Below are 20,416 nucleotides of genomic sequence, written 5' to 3' on the forward strand. Positions count from 1 at the left end.
AGCACATAGGTGTTCTTAAGCAATAACAAATAGTGAGCAATGTAATCTAAGCATACCACGAGCAAAGTTCTATGCAATTCTAGCATGTAGGCAATAAACATAAACCTTATTACCTAGGATGTTGAGTCTTGCACGTGGAGCGAAGCGTCGTTGTGGATCGTTGAGAGCACTGTTCTGGTTAGTGTCTGGTTTTAATAAAAACGTTTTCCCATAAAAAACCAAGTTCTCTATAACCAATGGCTCTGATACCAATCTGTCACACCCCCAAAATCCACCTGCGGAGTATCACCGCTTGGGAGCGTGACTGACCAGGATCAAGCCACCAATCATATAGAACAATATATATAGTAAAAGTAATTGCTATTAAATCAAACCAAATCCATATGAAAGGTGTTCCAAAACATAAGTAAGTTATCATTGTTTAGCGGAAGCGTATAAATGAAACCCAACATAATAAAGTATCAAATGTCATAAGTGTTTAACAAGACAATCACGATCCAAGCCCACAACGACCAGCTCCTCCCTGTGCAAGCTCCATGTATCTAACGACCTGCAAGGCATGTAACAGAGGATCAACAACTAGTTGAGCGAGTTCACAGAGAGTAAATGCGTAATAGTAGGTTCGTTTGTAACATGTGGCACTACTGGGCCGATAGTACGTTCTATTAGTGGGGGCTTCCCATGTTGTATATCCACTAGACTATGCGTAACCATAAGTGTTCTACACATCCCGAGAACAGTAATACGTACAAGTTTACGTAGGTTTTACGTAAGTATCCTTCACAACCGAGGATAGGGGTACGTGGGGGTTTACGTAGGTTTTACGTAAGTGCCTGACACAACTGAGGCAGTAGTGAGTATAATTTCACGTAGGTTTTACGTGAGTATTCTTCACAACCGAGGATAGCGAGTAGCATAAGTATACGTAGGTTTTACGTATGTGTCCTGCACAACCGAGGACGATGGTATGGTAGTCTAGTAACAGTGTATGTACGAATCTAGTCAATCTCATTCCTTCAATCCCATTCCCAAGCCCTTGGGAATCCCATGCCTTAGTAAGGGTGTGAACTCACCTTGGTTTGCTCGGTATGTTATTGCTTCTAGGGTTAATTAGTGTTTAAGTCCGTTGCTCACAATCTAAGGTACATTGCACATAAATCCGATGTGAGTATTTTACTTTCAATTATGCTTACAATTCTTTGGTGTTCAAACAGCAACATACGGTAACGTATCGCACAATAACATGCAACATCATTTAATAACACGTAGCATCATATCAGACAGTATCACATGATCGTATACAGTAGTAAACAGTAGCATGCAGTAGTATGTTGTTCACACGAAGTTCTGAACTTGGCATCAACGTAAACTCAGTCTTTTCAAACATTAACAATAGTGAATCATGTGGGCATATATTCAAAGTTCGGACAACACATCATACATATGAAATTTGGACACTTATACATCATTCAAACCTTAACAGATTCAACAACACTTAACATACAACTCGCGGCTTCATATTAATCGTTCACAAGGTCATGCCCTTCTTAAAAACTCGGACAAGTGGGGGGGGGGGTTTCCCCTGTTCAAAAGTCGGACAAGAGTCCCTAAGCACAAGCTCGGACAGAAACAAGGGGAAGAGGGGGTTTAAAACTCGGACATGGGGTGTGGGAGGGTTAAAGGTCGGACCAAGGGGTGGGGTTTAAAGCTCGAACCCCTTGTTAACAAGCCAAAACTCGGACCAACATCACTAAACTCGGACCCTCTTTTGTTTTGTTTTAAAAGTCGGACAAGGGCTGCCTTACAAAGAACTCGGACCCCTTATCTCAATCAAAGCTCGGACATCTTGAGAAACTCATAAAGGTCGGACCTAGTTGCTGTTATTTAAAAGTCTGACCACTTACATCTTCCAAAAATTCGGACTATAGAGCATATGAAACTCGGATCAAGCATGTTATAAACATAAACATCGGACAACATGTGTGATAACAACCTCGGACCCATGCTCAACTTATAAAACTCGGGTTCTTTTCAATGCTTAAAGGTCGGACAACATCTTTATTACAAAACTCAGACAATTTCATTAGGGTTACGAAACTCAGACATACTTATTCATTCACAAAACTCTGAGAAGCATTTCAATCATTTGTTCTTTGCATCGTAACAGTTACGTTTTTCATATTTCTTGACTAAGAAAACCCTAATTATATAGTATCTTTCTAGCATCAATTCCATTATCCAATCAATCATGTATTCTTAATCACCAGGAAATCGATTAAACCACTATTCAATATCATTATCATCATAATCAGAATCAAATCAAAAACCACAGAATATTATATGAAGAACTAGGGTTTTCATGAACACATCATCAAGAATTAAGGATTGATAACAATCAAGAAATCAATTAGGGTTTACAAGTATTACAATGATCAATAAACAATTACCTTGAATGATTTTTAGAGAAGGAGAGGAATCAAGAGTGATTAAGAACTTGTGATGATGATTGATTTCCAGAGAGAACCAAAGAGAATGAAACTACGTGCTTTGTTTTGTGTGCAAATGATTAGTGAATAGGGATTAGGGTTAAGTATCTCTAGGATTTCACTAATTACCCTCTACCTCCCTAAGTATCATATTTTACACATGTACACCATCTCATAACAATTACATAGTTTCACCACCAAGTTCATATATTTACCAAGTCTTTCACAATTAACAAACAACCATGCACAATCACACAATACGATTCATTGCATCAAAACGTATATAATTCCATAGCAATTAATTGTGCAAATAATCAACTAAACAATACAAGAACGTGCAATAAATGCGAAATAGAAATCTTGGAAATTCGAGTTGTCACAACAATGGGGATAGCATTAGGGGAAACAATGGAAACAATGATGCCTGGGCCGCATGTACGTGATTAGTCAGGTTGACGCAAGGAACGATCCTAATGTAACAATGGGTAAATTTCTTCTTGACGACTTTTATGTTACTGTCTTGTTTGATTCGGGTGTGAATACCAATTATATGTCCTTGAAAGTTAGTCAAATATTAAAATGTGCACCAACTTCCTTGAACACCAAACCTGTCGTAGTGTTAGCTTATGGTACAAGTCTAGAGGCCACACATAGTTCAGGGTTGTAATCTTATCCTCGCTGGTCAGACGTTCTCTATCGACCTCATTCCTATAGTTCTGGGCAGCACCTATAGCTCGCGCACCGTATCGCTTAGCTCCATCGGAATTGGAAGAACTATCGACGTAGCTACAAGAACTCTTGGGTAAGGGATTTATCCGACCTATCTCTTCGCCTTGGGGAGCTCCGGTGTTATTCGTGAAAAAGAAGGACGGTATTTTCAGGATGTGCATATATTACCGCGAACTCAATAAGGTGACGGTGAAGAACCGCTACCCTCTGCCGCGTATTGATGACTTATTCGACCAGTTGCAAGGGTCGAGCTACTACACCAAGATTGATCTAAGGTCAGGTTACCATCAGCTGAGAGTCCGGGATGAGGACGTCTCTAAGACAGCATTCAGAACACGCTACGGCCATTATGAGTTTCTAGTCATGCCGTTCGAGCTAACGAACGCGCCTGCAATCTATATGGACCTTATGAACAGGGGGTGCAAACCCTATCTAGACAAGTTTGTAATTGTTTCCATCACCGACATTCTGATCTACTCCAAGAGTCAGGAGGAACACAAGCAGCACCTGCGACTTATTTTGGAACTCCTTCGAACGGAACAACTGTACGCCAAGTTTTCAAAATGCGACTTCTGGCTTCGTGAAGTCCACTTTCTAGGCCATGTGGTAAACAAGGATGGGACTAATGTTGATCCATCCAAGGTAGATTCGATCAGGAACTGGCCTGCACCGCGTACACCAACGGAAATACGCCAATTCTTGGGTTGGCGGGTTATTGCAGACGGTTTATCAAAGACTTCTCAAAGATCGCACAGCCGCTTACATTGTTAACACAGAAAGGTGTCACCTATCGTTGGGGTAATCCCCAGGAAATCGCTTTTCAGCACTTAAAGGATAGGCTCTGTAGTGCACCTATTCTCTCGTTGCCAGAGGGCACGGACGATTTTGTGGTCTATTGTGACGCATCGATATAGGGGCTTGGTTGTGTATTGATACAACGAGATAAAGTTATTGCTTATGCTTCGCGCCAACTTAAAGTTCATGAACGAAACTACACGACGCACGATTTAGAGCTGGGAGCTGTTGTTTTTGCGCTTAAGATATGGCGACACTACCTGTACGGTACCAAGTGCACTATTTACACCGATCATAGGAGTCTCGAGCATATCGTCAAGCAGAAGGAATTGAACATGCGTCAACGACGATGGGTCGAGCTGCTTAATGATTACGAATGTGCCATCAAGTACCATCCAGGCAAAGCCAATGTTGTGGCTGATGCTCTGAGTCGAAAGGATACTGTACCTAGGCGTGTACGAGCCTTGCAGCTCACTATTCAGTCTAGTCTTCCTGCACAGATACGAGATGCTCAGATGGAAGCATTGAAACCAGAAAATGTCAAGGCTGAAGCCTTACGCGGTTCAAGGCAACGATTAGAACAAAAGGAAGACGACGCCTACTATGTAACGGGGCGTATTTGGGTCCCACTGTATGGCGGTTTACGAGAACTTGTGATGGATGAAGCACACAAGTCTCGCTACTCGGTACATCCAGGTTCGGATAAGATGTACCACGATCTTAAAACTATGTATTGGTGGCCAAGCATGAAAGCCCTCATCGCAACCTACGTCAGCAAATGTTTGACCTGTGCAAGGGTCAAAGTTGAATATCAGAAACCACCAGGCCTACTTCAGCAACCAAAGATACCGCAGTGGAAATGGGAGGAAATTTCCATGGATTTCGTTACTGGCCTGCCTAGATCCCAGTGTGGGAATGATACTATTTGGGTGATCATAGATCGACTCACAAAGTCTGCTCATTTCTTGGCTATCAAAGAAACGAATAAGTTCTCCACCTTAGCAGACGTTTACTTGAAAGAAGTTGTTTCGAGGCACGGAGTGCCAGTTTCTATTATTTCGGATCGGGATGCACGATTCACTTCAGAACTGTGGCAAGTGATGCACAAATCTTTTGGCTCTCGGTTGGACATGAGCACAGCATATCACCTTCAGACGGATGGGCAGTCTGAGCGCACGATTCAAACCTTAGAAGACATGCTCCGGGCATGTGTTATCGATTTTGGCAACAGCTGGTAAAAGCATCTCCCTTTAGTGGAGTTTTCATACAATAACAGTTACCACACCAACATTCAGGCCGCTCCATTCGAGGCATTGTACGGACGTAAATGCCGGTCACCTCTCTGTTGGGCAGAGGTGGGGGATAGTCAAATCACCGGTCCAGAACTTGTAGTTGATGCTACTGAACGAATTGCACAGATACGACAACGCATGGCGGCAGCTCACGACCGTCAGAAAAGTTACACTGATAAGCGCAGGAAACCGCTCGAATTCCAAGTTGGGGATCGAGTGCTACTCAAAGTCACACCCTGGAAGGGTGTGGTTCGTTTTGGTAAACGAGGCAAACAAAATCCGCGGTATGTTGGACCATTCGAAATCATCGAGAAAATAGGCAAAGTGGCCTACAAACTGAACCTACCAGCTGAACTCGGTGCAGTTCATAATGTCTTCCACGTGTCGAATCTGAAGAAGTGACTGTCAGATGAGACCCTCATAGTTCCTTTGAAGGAACTCACTATCGACGAGCGGTTGCAGTTCGTCGAGGAACCAGTTGAAATCACGGACTGGGATGTTAAGGTCCTCAAGAACACTAGAATACCTCTTGTACGAGTTCGTTGGAACTCCCGTCGTGGCCCAGAGTTCACCTGGGAACGAGAAGACCAAATGAAACTCAAGTATCCCCAGTTATTCGAAAACCGTGCAACCACTACTGAGGCTGAAGCTACTACAGAATTTCGGGACGAAATTCCAAATCAACGGGGGGATGATGTGACACCCCAGGAAAACCAGTAAACGATACAACTTACCTAGCTTCCTCAGTAACCGCATGCTCAATTTCGGGACGAAATTTCTTTCAAGTTGGGATAATGTGACAACTCGAGTTTCCGAGATTCCACTTCCGCATTTATTGCACGTTCACTGTTTGTTTAGTTGTTTACTTGCACAATTGGTTTGTTTGTTCGATAAAGTATATTGTGATTGTGCATGGTTATGTGTTATTTACGAAAGATTTGACAATTACATGAACTTGGTGATGAAACTGTAATTTGTATGTCTTGTGCATGCATTTTTGTAATAGATAATACTTAAGGGTGTTTGGTGTTAATGGTGGAAATAAAACAAAACCCTTAACCCTAATCATTCTCACAATCATCATACGTACTTCAACATTCCTCTACAATTCTCTCTACAATCATCTTCTTGGCAAACTCTTAATCATCACTCTTGATCTAGAATCAATCTAAGGTAAACGTTTAATGATTTCTTGTTGTTAATCCTTGATTATGTGATTCATGCAAAACCCTAGTTCTTCATACAATAGTTATGTGTTTATTGATTGATTCTGATTATTGTGAAATGGATATGATCAGTTATGTAATCACTTGCTGAATGTTAAGATGCCTGTTATGATAGAATGTTTGATTGTGGATTTGATTACTGCACCGCGAAGGTATGAAATTAGGGTTTCGTGATCGTAAAAACGTAACTGTTACAATGATGTTGAATGTTCGCATGATTGATAGTTGGCCCGACTCTTGATTGCATGTAAAGTCCGAGTTTTGCTTGTTTAACCTTGTCCGAACTCTTGTAAAGATATAAAGGTCCGAGTTTTGGTTGTGTTGTAATGTCCGAACTTTGTATGCTAGTTAAAGGGTCCGAACTTTTGTTAATGTGCATATGGTCCGACTTTATCAAGGGATGTGTGAGTCCGACTTTTATGAATGATTTAGCATGGTCCGATTTTGTAAAGGAGCAGAGTTTTAAAGGGGTGTGGTCCGAGTTTTTTTTTTATAAGTGATGTTTGTCCGACTTTTGTATAAAACAAGGAAGTCCGAAGTTGTATTAATGAAACAAGGGAAGGAAGTCCGAACTTATATATATGAAACAAAGAGTCCGAATTTTATTGCAAGGATTCTTGATGTCCGAATTTTATAAAGGGGGGGGGGTCCGACTTTTATAAGTTGATGTGGTCCGAGTTTTAACATAAGAATCATTGGTCCGAGTTTTAATATATAAACATTGGTCCGAGTTTAATATAAGGAGCATGGTCCGAATTTGGTTAAGATATTAACCTTGTTAACCTTGTTAAGTAGATGACATTATTAGTTATTAACTCAGTTAAGTTGAGTTGATTAATTCTGTTTGTCAAATAACTCTGTTAAAACTTATTAACCCTGTTCGTTCAGCAAACACAGTTAATTATCAGTTCTGATAGATGTTAACTCTGTTAAGTCATGCATGTTAATCTGTTTAATATGTAACTCAGTTAAATGTGCTGATTCTGTTAAGGCTCTAAACCTCTGTTAAGTTGTTTACTTAGTTAAGTCATTGAACTCTCTCAATATGTAACTCTGTTAAGGATATGCATTTAACTTTTGTTAACGCTGTTAACTAATATGCCCTGTTAAGCAAGTTAACTCTGTTAGACATGTAACATTGCTAGTGTATGAGTTCTGTTAAGTGCGTTAACTGTATGAAGTATGTTAACTACCTGTTAATCCTGTCAAGCATAATTGGTGCAATTTTGACTAAACTGCATACGTGATATGTGATAACTGTTTAAACACACTTCGTGACATAAATGGCATGCGAGCTTGAACTGATTTAATATACATGCATACTATAGGACGTGATTGATTATTCGTGAGCACATAGTTTAGTATACCGAGCAAACCAAGGTGAGTTCACACTCTTTACCAAGGCATGGGATTCCCGGGGATTGGGAGTGGGTGGAATGATGGAATTGAACGATTTCTCGTACTTACACGGTTACTAGACTATCTACCATGGTCCCCGGGTTAAGCAGGACACTTACGTAAAACCTACGTAAACAAGTACATACTACTGTCTTCCGGAGTTAGGAAGGACACTTACGTAAAACCTACGTAAACTCACACATGCTACTGTCTTCCGGAGTCAGGAAGGACACTTACGTAAAACCTACGTAAACCCCCGCGTACCCCCGTCCTCGGTTGTGAAGGATACTTACGTAAGACCTACGTAAAGCTTGTACGTACTACTGTTCTCGGGTTATGAAGAACACTTATGGTTACGAATAGTCTAGTGTATATGCAAACATGGGAAGCCCCCACCTATAGAACATACTATCGGCCCAGTAGAGCCACACGTTACAAACGAACTTACTATTACGAACTTACTTTCTGTGAACTCGCTCAACTAGTTGTTGACTCTCTGTTACATGCCTTGCAGGTCGTTAGGTATACCTGGAGCTTGCACAGGGAGGCGCGGTCGTTGTGGACAAGGATCGTGAATGCTTGATTTAAACATTATGACATTACATACTTTAATTATGATTGGGCTTTTACTCAGATGCTTCCGCTAAACTTTGTTATTATACTTATGTTTTGGAACACCTTTCATATGGATTGGTTTGGTTTAATTACATTTACTTTTACTATTTACATTGTTCTATATGATTGGTGGCTTGATCCTGGTCAGTCACGCCTCCAAGCGGTGATACTTCGCGTGTGGATTTTGGGGGTGTGACAGATTGGTATCAGAGCCATTGGTTATAGAGAACTCGGATATATTGAAAAGGAAAAGCTGTGTTACTTCGCATATATTGATTCCGCCTTTATACGTGAAGATGAACTATCTCAACTGACTGTTTAGGGTCGGAACATGGTCCAACAACTAGTATAGGCAAGATTTCGCCTATATATAAGTCAGTCCGTAATGTATCTATTAGAAGAAGAATTATTCCTCTCTTCCCAAACACCTTTCCTGTATGATGCTTTGGTATGGAGTCTCTAGACCTCTTATGGAGCGAGTTGTACCGAGTTGACTGGCATAATTGGTATTAAATGAATCGGTGGCTAGTCATCTTTTACAAAATTGTTATCGCTTCTATACTCAATTGGGTTCAATAATTAGGGATCTCATTCTCATGATACGATAATTGGAAGTCCCTCATGTTATAGTATGGCTACACGGCATGCTAGCTTTCCACTCGTGATGTTACTCGATTGGTAACCACACCGATTACATATTTTTTTCTTACTAATTGCTTAAGATTGTAGGATTAATGTCATCCCTAAATCTCAAAGCAATTACAAAAGAATTCATATCATGAATTCCCTTTTTGACCACCTTCCTATTGTGCTAGGAATTTGTAGAGCAATCAATGTAGACATGTTAGAAATATAATGTTCTGATCTAAGCCTCACGAACTTAACCCAAATCCGGGTTACTATACAATAGATTCATGTGTATTATAGCTATATAATCCGCAGACGGATATGTAGTCCTATCACACGGTTCGTGTGGGTTTAAAGATTCACTATCACTCATACATGCCTAATGGCCATTATGACAAACTAGGGCGACTTAACGCCTTTCCCGTTCGTATTCTCAGCCCAGTGCGTGAGAACTCTTACATCCGGTCATTGTTACCAGAGAATACCTGAACAAATGAAAATAGGGGAGACTATCATTGGAAATCCTAGAAAACAAATTCATTATCCCTATTCGATTATACTGAGCATTGTGCTCACCATTAGTACATTTAATGGGTAACTATTGAATGTTACCCATATCCCTCCTATATCACATTGGTCTAAGTCTATTAGACAACAGTTCAAACGAATCGTATTATTGTTCCCAAGGTATTGGGAGCTAGTGGAGTCAAAACGGACGTGATGCGTACAAATAGATGCTAGCTAAACAACACACATGACTCCTACCATATCCCCAGCATAACAAAACTCTCACTACTTAGAGTGAACGAGAGCAAACCCAGTGGGGATGGTACTGTAGGAATTGTGGATGGACAAATTAAAGAGCTATTATGTATCAGAAACATAATCGCAGTATTGTGATGAAACTAAACAGAACGTTGTAATTATTAGTCAGTCTGATGACTGATACAAACCTGAGTATTGAGCTTTCTAGTCAAGTACAAATAGTAACATACAATGAATTTCGAGGACGAAATTCTTTTAACCGGGGGAGACTGTGACAACTATGAAATCCTGGTATACCCTAATTGTTGTTAGTCCTTGATGACAGGACACGATGTGCATATAATTAAACTCATGAGGAATTGAGTCTGGAAATTTGATGATATATGCTTGATAGAACGTACAATACAAAACAGTAATTATGTTATGTACAAATGTCCACTAAAAACCCTAAATTGATGTAGTATGTTACAGACTTAATAGTACGCAATTGTTCGTGTTTGGACGAATCTGGGAATACGAATGCCCTAATACATGGACTATAGTGTATGACATAAGTGCGTTAGTCGATAAATTGGAATTATAATGCTTGTAGTGACGCATGAATGATTACGATGTATTAAATCCTAAAACCCTAACTCCGCTTGAACCCTAATTATACATACAACTTATACGATTCACGAAACGATAACAAACATGACTCGGATGAATCCGAGGGTACGTTATGAGTAGTACATGATCAATAATGACAAATAGTGCGAGCAGGATGCCTTAGGGTGTAGAAAACAGGTTAAACGGAGGCTTTCCGTTTAACAGTGCACAAACTGAACAACATCGAATTAGACACAAACGATAGTGTCGTGTATTATTCTAAGTGTACAGAATTACTTAGACATGAGACATAGACTATGACCTAAGATTTGAAGCCTTAATGCGAAAGGGTATGTTAAACGAGACAGTTTCTGGTTAACGAAACTACTTCGATTTAACGCACACAGAAACAATCAGACATGCATCGGACAGTCAGTCAAGCCTAAAAATACTCATATAACACTAATACAATGTATTTTGATTATGTAACAACCCGCACTTTTGCGCTCGTTACTCTCATTACGCCTAGCACCAGAGATTCAGATCATAATGTAAGCTAAGTCGCTTACTACGCTACATCGCATACTTTCGCACTACATCGCTTATTTTCAACACGCTACATCGCACTTTACAACGCTTACGCTTATAACGCTTTTGCTTACACTATTACATCACGTGAGTATCTAAACTACTCGCTCGCCCTCGCACCAACGCAACGCAACGCAAACTCAACGAGAACTCAAAACGCAGTTACTTATGTATATTATTATCTATGTATTAGTACTCGCTTAAAACACTTCAGCATGGTAAATCGAGACGCTAAAACGCAACGCAACACTTGATACCTCGCTAAAACACTTAAAGTACTCGAAATAACTAACGCAACCAAACGCACCAAACGAACACCCGACACACGAAACGGGAGCCACTCGTACGAACAGGCGGTTTCATACGAAGGCACAGGGCTTCATACGAAGGCACAAGGCTTTGTACAAAGGCACCTGGCTTCGTACGAAGGCCGTGCCTTCGTACAGAACCCAGCACGACCATTCCACTCCCTCTATAAATACCTAGCTCACTCTCACTTTCACTACTTGCTGTCATTTTGCTCAAGAACTCTCCCAACCTGCTGTCTCTCTCTTTTCCAAGTAAGATCCATTATTTTTACAAGTATCACAACAATTTCCACAACGATTTTTCACGAGTTTATCTCCGATTTCATCCAAACTTCTCTATTTTCGTCTAAACTTCTCTATTTTATGAAAACCTTCATCTTTTTCATCAAAACTTCTGATTTTGCTATGGATTTATACCTAAATGATTGTATTGGGCTTAGCTATGTCTTCCCAAGATGGAGATCTGAATATCTCGTACTCACCAAGTGTTTAGTCCAAGGAAAAAGTGTTTTAAACTTGATTTCTACACCAAAACGGACCTAAACCGACATATGTTTCGTTCACTGGATAGTGGGACGAAGTGGTGTCGAAACCGTCATGAAAAGGACTCGAAAATACATCCGATTCAGGCGAAAACGTAGATCCGAATGCATGAAGACACTGAATAGCCACTTGTGCGAAGCCAGACAAGCTTGCACACGGAAACAACACTTGTACGAAGCATCCCTTCGTACGAAGGCACGCCTTCGTACGAAGAGATTGGCTTCGTACGAAGCCTCTGTTTCCCACTCGACACTCCAACTCGACCGTTTCAGCACTTTGGAAGACTTATGCACTTATGTTCCCGTACGCAGGCTAACCCGGCGCTCCCTCCGCTCCTTTCCAGACTGTGTTTAACTGTTAAGCACGCATTGTGAGTATACTCGGACCCTTTTTCGCTTAACACACTTTTGGGTGTTACATACGTTATCTATCAAAACACAACGCACACAACACTTAAACTCTTTTATACGTGAATAGTTGAATGGTTGTTTGCTATGTTTACATAGTGATGATTTGCCCTACCACCCTTAGCAACGATAGTACTAGTTTGGACTCAGCACCTGGTTACTCAGGGGTTGTTAAGGATTTCTTACTTTACGTGCTCACTGCGGTGAACACGTATTGCGCATACTCTATCTCGCAGTCATGTTGGTTAGCTTGTATCATTGTCAATAGCTTACTTGATTTGCCTCTTTATGTGTTACATGCTAGTTATGCTTAAACGCTTTACTACTATACTTATGGAAAACTTGTGTACTCACCTTTACATTATTGTATTGACTTTTATTTTAACGTATGTAACAGGTTGATGGATTACTGCTGGAAATGGTCTAAGAATTCTAGAAACCCGCCTAAAGTAAATTGTAAGTTTTGTTATATTTGTTTTGTTGCTTGAGAAACTACTGAATTTCGTTTTGTTTTTTAGAATACTTGTCACAATTAGTTGTTATGGATTCTCTTGAGAAACCTATTCGCATCATGCCACATCCCGATGATTCCGCCATCGGTTGGGGTGTGACAGGTTGGTATCAGAGCCATTTATGGCCAAACTATGGCCCGAAAGGGCATTTTAGTCATTTCACATATGCTTTTAAGGACATTTTTGGAAGTCTGAGTTCATGACTTATACCTACTGTAATAATATTAAAATTTGTTTAAAATTTCAGTAGGTAACAAGTCTTAGGTGTTAAATATGGTTTTAAACCATACTATGCCCCTAATTAGTGTAAAACTCGCTAATTGACGATAATCAAGATGTTTATGTAAATCTGAGACTTTGATCATTTTTAAATGCTCAAAATAATTTATTTAATGCATGAAATCAGTAGGAAAAGGTTTGGCATTCAAATCATTTGTTAATCTCATTTTACGCATGAAAAGGGTATTATCGTCATTTACCGAATTACACAAGAACTCTATGATTTAATCAGATTATAATCTGACCAAAAATACTAAAAATCCTTAAAATAATATCTTAACAGTAGGTAGTGAGTTTTGGTTCAAAATCCAAGTTTAAACATGTCTTATGCAAGATATCGCAATTTAATTAATAAAAAGCTTCTATTTACGATATCGAGCATAACTTCAGTTTGAGGCCAAGAACTGATGTCAAATTTTCGGGACAAGCTTATGCTTATATATCAGTAACAATGGTTTTTGTCATCTCACATTTCTAAAAATCTCAATTATATGTCAAAAGGGCAATTATGGCATTTATAAGCATATTAACAAACAAGAGCATATAATTCAAACTACTAAGAACCAAGCCATATAACTCCAGGGGGTTATACTACTATATAATATGGTCCTAATGGAAGCTTAAAACATGGAAAAATTAAGCTCAAACGGGTCAGAACTGAAAGTCCAAGCAAAAGTCAAGCTTTTGCGACTTTCGGTTATGAACCGACCTTAGACTGATAATTGTCGGGTTAGACATGTTTAAACATGATCTAATACTAATTACTAAGTTATTAGAATGTTAAAATATAATTTATAACCTCTGTTTTATTAGTTTAAATCATTTTTAAAGTTTCTGTCCAGTTTGACTTTTTGACTAACTAGTTTGACCCGACAATTAACTAGTCAAACAAAATAATTAGGAGGTGCCCTTTTAAGGGTTAATCACCTACCTTAATATGGTCCCATAACCACTTTTATTTCGGTCAGTGGCTGGACCATTTGTGATTAAACCAAAAGTCAAAGTCTAATTACGACGTCTTTGACTTTTCGGTTTTTAAGCTAATAAAATGAACTAAGCAGGGACTAAGACACTTACATAAGGTCCTAGCTATCTTTTCTACACTTCTTGATCCTCTTCTAATGTTGGCTATCTCCAGAAATGAGTTTTTGAAATGTTACAAATGAAGTGAGCACATGAACAATGAACTTAGGATCCTTATATAACAAATTGCCATGCACTAGGATGTTTGCAGCTGTTTTGGGGGTATCTAGGATAACCCCAGGTGTCCTAGTAGTATCACAAGACCGACAATCAGCCTATGGTATCACTTATAATGAGTTAAAGTCGGTTCTGAACTTAAACCCGCAGCTGGCAACACTTTTCTGCGCTGGGTACTTCCACGCGGGCCGCGTCAGACTCAGAAGGAGTCTACGTGGGCCACGATGACCTTCTGTTCAGGTGAAAAATGTTTTAAACTTGGCAGATTCAGTCCCTGGTCATTATAAACCTTATTTAACCTCATTTTTGGCATATAAGGCCCTTGTAGTTAGTTTGTAGAGGTTCAAGGAAGTATAATCAAACTCCGTTAGGCCCGGTTTCGTTAAATATCACCATAAACACAACTTTCATCATGTTGACACTTTTCACCCAAAGTCTTGAAAACTTGTATAACGATCTCGAAACCACGTGAAATTTATGTCACTTATTCATAAGAGTATATTTGAATATTTCGAAGCCTCGGGTTCGTTAAAAGGTCACTCAGAGGTAAGAATTAACATGTTGACACGTTTAACCCCTGTAGTTTATAATCTTCCGATTATTTTCATAAACGGCTTCTTATATCCAATTAATCACTCGTTTAAGAATATATTCTCCGTGTATGGTCATTCAGAGGCACAAGTTTGGAATGTTGACACTTTTAGTCCCTTCGCATACATATTTTCACCGTTTGTCAACTTTAGTCCTTCAAACTCAATTTTTCACATATTTAGAGTTTAGGACACGTGTCTTTACATAATTGGCATGTTTTTACGTGGTGTTACATCCTCACCCCCATAAAGAAATCTAGACCCTGAGATTTACTAGAATTAGTGAGGGTACTTCTATTGCATAGTGGACTCAACTTCCCACGTATATTCAGGGCCTCTACGGGCATCCCATTTAACTTTTACTATAGGCACGTGCTTCTTTCGGAGCTTTTTAACCTGTCGATCCTCGATCGATATAGGTCTTTCAACAAACCTCAGGCTTTCATCTGTACGTCTTCATGAGACATAGCTAGCGATTCATCAGCTAGACATTTCTTTAGATTACAGATGTGAAACACATTATGAATTCCACTCAGCTCCTCAGGCAAGTTTAGCTTATAAGCTACATTGCCGACACATTCGATAATCTCGAATGGTCCGATATACCTAGGGCTTAACTTGCCCTTCTTACCAAAACGCATCACACCTTTCCAGGGTGATTCTTTTAGTAAGACCTTATCGCCCACTTCAAACTTTAGAGGTTTTCGCCTCTTATCAGCATAACTTTTCTGCCTATCCCTGGCAGCTTTCAGGCGATCACGAATCTGGACAATCTTGTCTGTCATTTCAAGGACTATATCAGGTCCTGATAACTGAGCTTCTCCTACTTCCGCCCAACAAACAGGCATTCTACATTTCCTTCCATACAATGCCTCAAAAGGCGCAGCCTGAATGCTAGTATGGTAGCTATTATTATAGGAGAACTCGATCAAAGGTAGGTGGTCATCCCAACTACCTCCCAAATCAATAACACATGCTCGAAGCATGTCTTTCAAAGTTTGAAATGTACGCTCACTTTGTCCATCTGTCTGAGGATGGTAAGCAGTACTAAAATTCAAACGAGTGCCTAAAGATTGTTGGAAACTTTTCCAAAAGTGAGAGGTGTATCTAATATCTCTATCAGATATAATAGACACCGACACTCCGCGGAGAGATACAATCTCATCCACATATAATTGAGCTAACTTGTCGAAGCTTTGAGACTCCTTGATGGGTAAGAAATGTGCTGACTTAGTCAGTCTGTTAACTATGACCCATATAGTATCATTTCCATGCCTTGTTTTAGGTAACTTGGTTATAAAATCCATGGTTACCATCTCCCACTTCCATGTGGGAAGTTATGGCTGTTTTAGTAGACCCGATGGCTTTTGATGTTCAGCTTTAATCTGAGCACAAGTCAGGCACTTAGCTACATGTGTGGCAATAGATTTCTTCAAACCTATCCACAAATAATTAGCTTTCAAATCCTGATATATCTTGTCACTTCCAGGGTGAACTGAGTATTTGGAATTGTGAGCTTCCTAGAGGATAACATCTCGAAGTCCTCCATGAATAGGAACCCAAATTCTTCCATTCATTCTAAGGATTCCATCCTTGCCAGGTGCTAACTGTTCAGCAGTTACACCTAACTTTTCATTTGGAAAGTTAGCTTCCAAAACAGCTTCTTTTGTGCAGCTAATAGCCTTTCATTCAGGCTATTCTTCAATTCAATGCTCTTGGCATTAATCCTGATAGGTTTGACTCTTTCCTTTTGGCTTAGAGCATCAGCGACCACATTCGCTTTATGACGTGATGTCGTGGTCACGCAAATTTAATCCCAAGAACAACTATGTAAATAGTGGCAAGTGGGTATCGAACACAGGGAGTTTGTGGAAAATGTGCTATTTGAAGTGCTTCTCTAAGTTAACTAAATTAAACTAATTGCAAGAAAAATAAAATTCAAGAGTTGGTTTGATTTGATTGGTTTTAAAAACTAAGATTAATTAACTAATTTGCAAAATGAAAATTTGGATTGTAAACAGTTGAGAGACAAATGACTATCTTGCGTTTCCGGTTTGGTTCGACGTCTGTGTTAATATTTCACTAGAAAGAACTACATAGACATAGTTCATGTATAATCAATTGCAGTGATGAAAGGGGACTAAGTACTCAGATTCCGAGAACGTGAGGTTATCACCCGATGATCAATCAACCCTTACCCAAACCTAACTATACCCATGATATCCCGATTGCCAACGGCACCAAGAACGTATGGTTTCTAATTAGTTCAACATAAGAATCAATAAGTTACTAACAATCAATCATACACCATAACAATCAATTCAAATAAAAAGCAATTGTTATTCTAGAAATATGAAATGAAAACACATAGTCTTACTCAAACCTTGAACACAAGATAATCACCCAAATATCTAGCCACTCATGGCTTTGACTAACATAATGCAAGAAATGGAAAATATTGTTCACCAACAAAAACTAGACAAGAATTTAGTGAAAAGATAGTTCCAAGATGTGTTTCTTAGCTTCCAAGTGCTCTTCATATACTTCCCAACTCGTTCTAGCCAAGTAGTAACCGAAATTGCATGATTAGGCATCATAAATCTTCATAAAATGGCCAATAAATGCGAAGGTTACAAGATGGGATCAGTCGGAGCCGTAAGCTACGGCTCCCAGCCGTAGCTTACGGCAGGCAGCAGGTCAACAAGTCAGCTAGGAGCCGTAAGCTACGGCAGACCACCGTAGCTTACGGCAGTCAGTGTTCTTTTACGGCAAGTTGCTCCTGTCCTACGGTAGAACATTTTGGATGAAAGGGAGGCCGTAAGCTACGGCCAGGAACCGTAGCTTACGGTCCTGAGCTTAATTTCCTTCCTTGTTCTTCATCCAAACTTCACTTCTTTCGCTCTTTAACTCTAGCAGCTTCTAGCATTCCCTCATACCTCCTAAAAGATACATTTTGGTAGTTTTAACACCTGCACAATCCAAGATAAAGTGGTTATCTAGTTCAAGCAATTAACCGAATAAAGTGTAGAATATGCATTGTATTAAGACTTTTAAGGGTTGTCCTACGGACTACCCGTCACATCCCCACACTTACCCGTTGCTTGTCCCAAGCAACCACTTCAAAAACTATTTTTAACCATAAACGACCAATCGTGCGTACCAAACTAAAGTGTCGTCCTTTTACTAACTTTTTATCATACCACAAAACACACCCCTCACAAAAACTCTCGGTGACAAGAAAAAATTAGCGTATTATGCTAAACCACTCAATGCGTATATGTTTGTGTGTGCGACAATAAGCTTGTATGAGATTCAAGTTTCCTCCTAACCAATATCTAACATGCTTTTGAATCAAAGTAACTTACGGGTTGTTATGGGGCTATGTGCAAAGGTAGGACAATGGTGGAACATATATATAAGAGCTAATTTTGATTTGACCCGGTTTTATTTCCAAAGCAAACGACTATGTACCAAAACATCATAAACTTCTAACTACTATTGCACTAATGACTTCTTTTTGTATTTTTCTCATATTTTTTTCTCTTTCTTTTTTTTTTATTCAAAACACATAAAACTCAACAATATATACAAAGACATCACAATCACAACATTATCCTAAACCGGGTCATCTCAATAGGGTATAATTTATATAGGAAGTAGGCTTTGGGTTTCAATCGAATGGCTTAAGGCTCAAACATAGCTTTCTATGGACCAAACCCCCACCCCTCACAATACCAAGCTCATATATGTAACGTATGAGGTCCAACCCACCAATTCCCGCACTCTCACACATCTAGACGAGGCATCCTAAAAGTCCCTTATCATCTTCAAAAGCATGCCAACTCTAGGATTTAACAAGCATTCACACGCAAGTTCTATTTACACACTACACACACCGCCACTCAAGCAAAGAATTAACTCTCATATGTGGTTCAATTCTCACCAAGAAAGAGCTAAGAACGGGTGTCGGTGTGTTAAATGGTACAATATCAAGTTTTCAATTTTTTTTCACTTTTCGCTTGGATTTGCAAAAATTTTTGAATTTCTCAAAAATTTCCCCCATCCCCACACTTGGGATACATTGTCCCAATGTATGGTTTTGAGGGAACGATCGCTTTATCCAAAAACACCAACATTTGCTTAGACTCTCAAACCCCAAGTTTTTTTTTTTTTTTTTTTTTTTTTTTTTTTTTTTTTAGAGATTATAAAAGACACCACCAACTCTCACAACCCAAGAACATATTAACACAAACACCACCCTACCTCCCAACCATAAACTAAAGCAAACAACTAACTATCAATATTTCAAAGCTAAAGAACACAACAAGACTAAGGAAAGAGTACATCGACCTGGTGAAGTTTGATATAACAAATGTTGTAGAAAATCTGACTTCCTCTCACTACCTTCACACCAATCTCCGCACATCTTCCCCACACTTGAGTGTTACCATGGCCCTGAAACATAGAAAAATAAAAATAGCAAGATCAATATAAAACCCCGGGTTGCCTCCCGAGCAGCGCTAAGTTTCGAGTCTTCAGCCAGACCATGCCACCCTCATTTAAGGTGGCTCAAAGAATCGGTTCCTGCCATCTCCACCACTTCCTTGTGCCATTGAGCAAAATACATTCATCTTGTTTTGAATTGGTGGGTAATCAAATACGCTCTTGCTTGAACCCATATGCTTTTCCTCACGGTCCGGTGGGTGCTTTTTTCTCATTCTTTGAAACACGTTTTTCATACAAACACTAGACTCACCACCCTTCCCCTCAATGGACTCATAACTAATCACTCTAGTTTGAACATCAAAAGACAACTTACGGTTCTTTTCGGTCATGGTAATAATCTCGTCTCTACAATTAATTTGCGCATTTGCCGTGTATAGAAACAGTCGACCTAAAATTACCCTTTGTTGTGATGCCATGTTGGTAGAAGCATAGTCCAAAACTAGGAAATCCACCGGGTATTCAAACTCTCCCAACTGAATCTTAACATTCCTAACCATTCCTCGTGGACGCCTCCAACTCTCATCCGCCAAGCTCACCATGGTGTCTACATCTTCAAGCGGACCGAAATCGTACATGTCATATAAATCGCTCGGTAGCACACTCATGCTTGCCCCATAGTCCAACAATGCGTGAGGGATTTTTAATTTTCCCACACGGATAGGCACAATTGGTGCTCCATGCTCTCTGTCCATTTCAACTTCGGCATCCTTTTTCAAACCTGCATTTATTTGACACGAAGAGGTTAGACATTTTTCATTAAATTCGGTACTAGGAACGGTGCTTACCACATTGATATTAACGCCTTTTATGTTCTTGGGATTTGTCACCGTATCACTTGGTAGCTGGCCTTTTGCTTTCTTCAAAATCGCCACTTCACTCGCAAGTTGACCCATTTGAGTAGTCAAAGTTTGAATAGCTTTATCACGGGCCTCGTCCTTTTGCATCCGAACCTCATCACGTTG

This window comes from Helianthus annuus, chromosome 8, assembly GCF_002127325.2.
Source record: "Helianthus annuus cultivar XRQ/B chromosome 8, HanXRQr2.0-SUNRISE, whole genome shotgun sequence".
Lineage (NCBI taxonomy): Eukaryota > Viridiplantae > Streptophyta > Magnoliopsida > Asterales > Asteraceae > Helianthus > Helianthus annuus.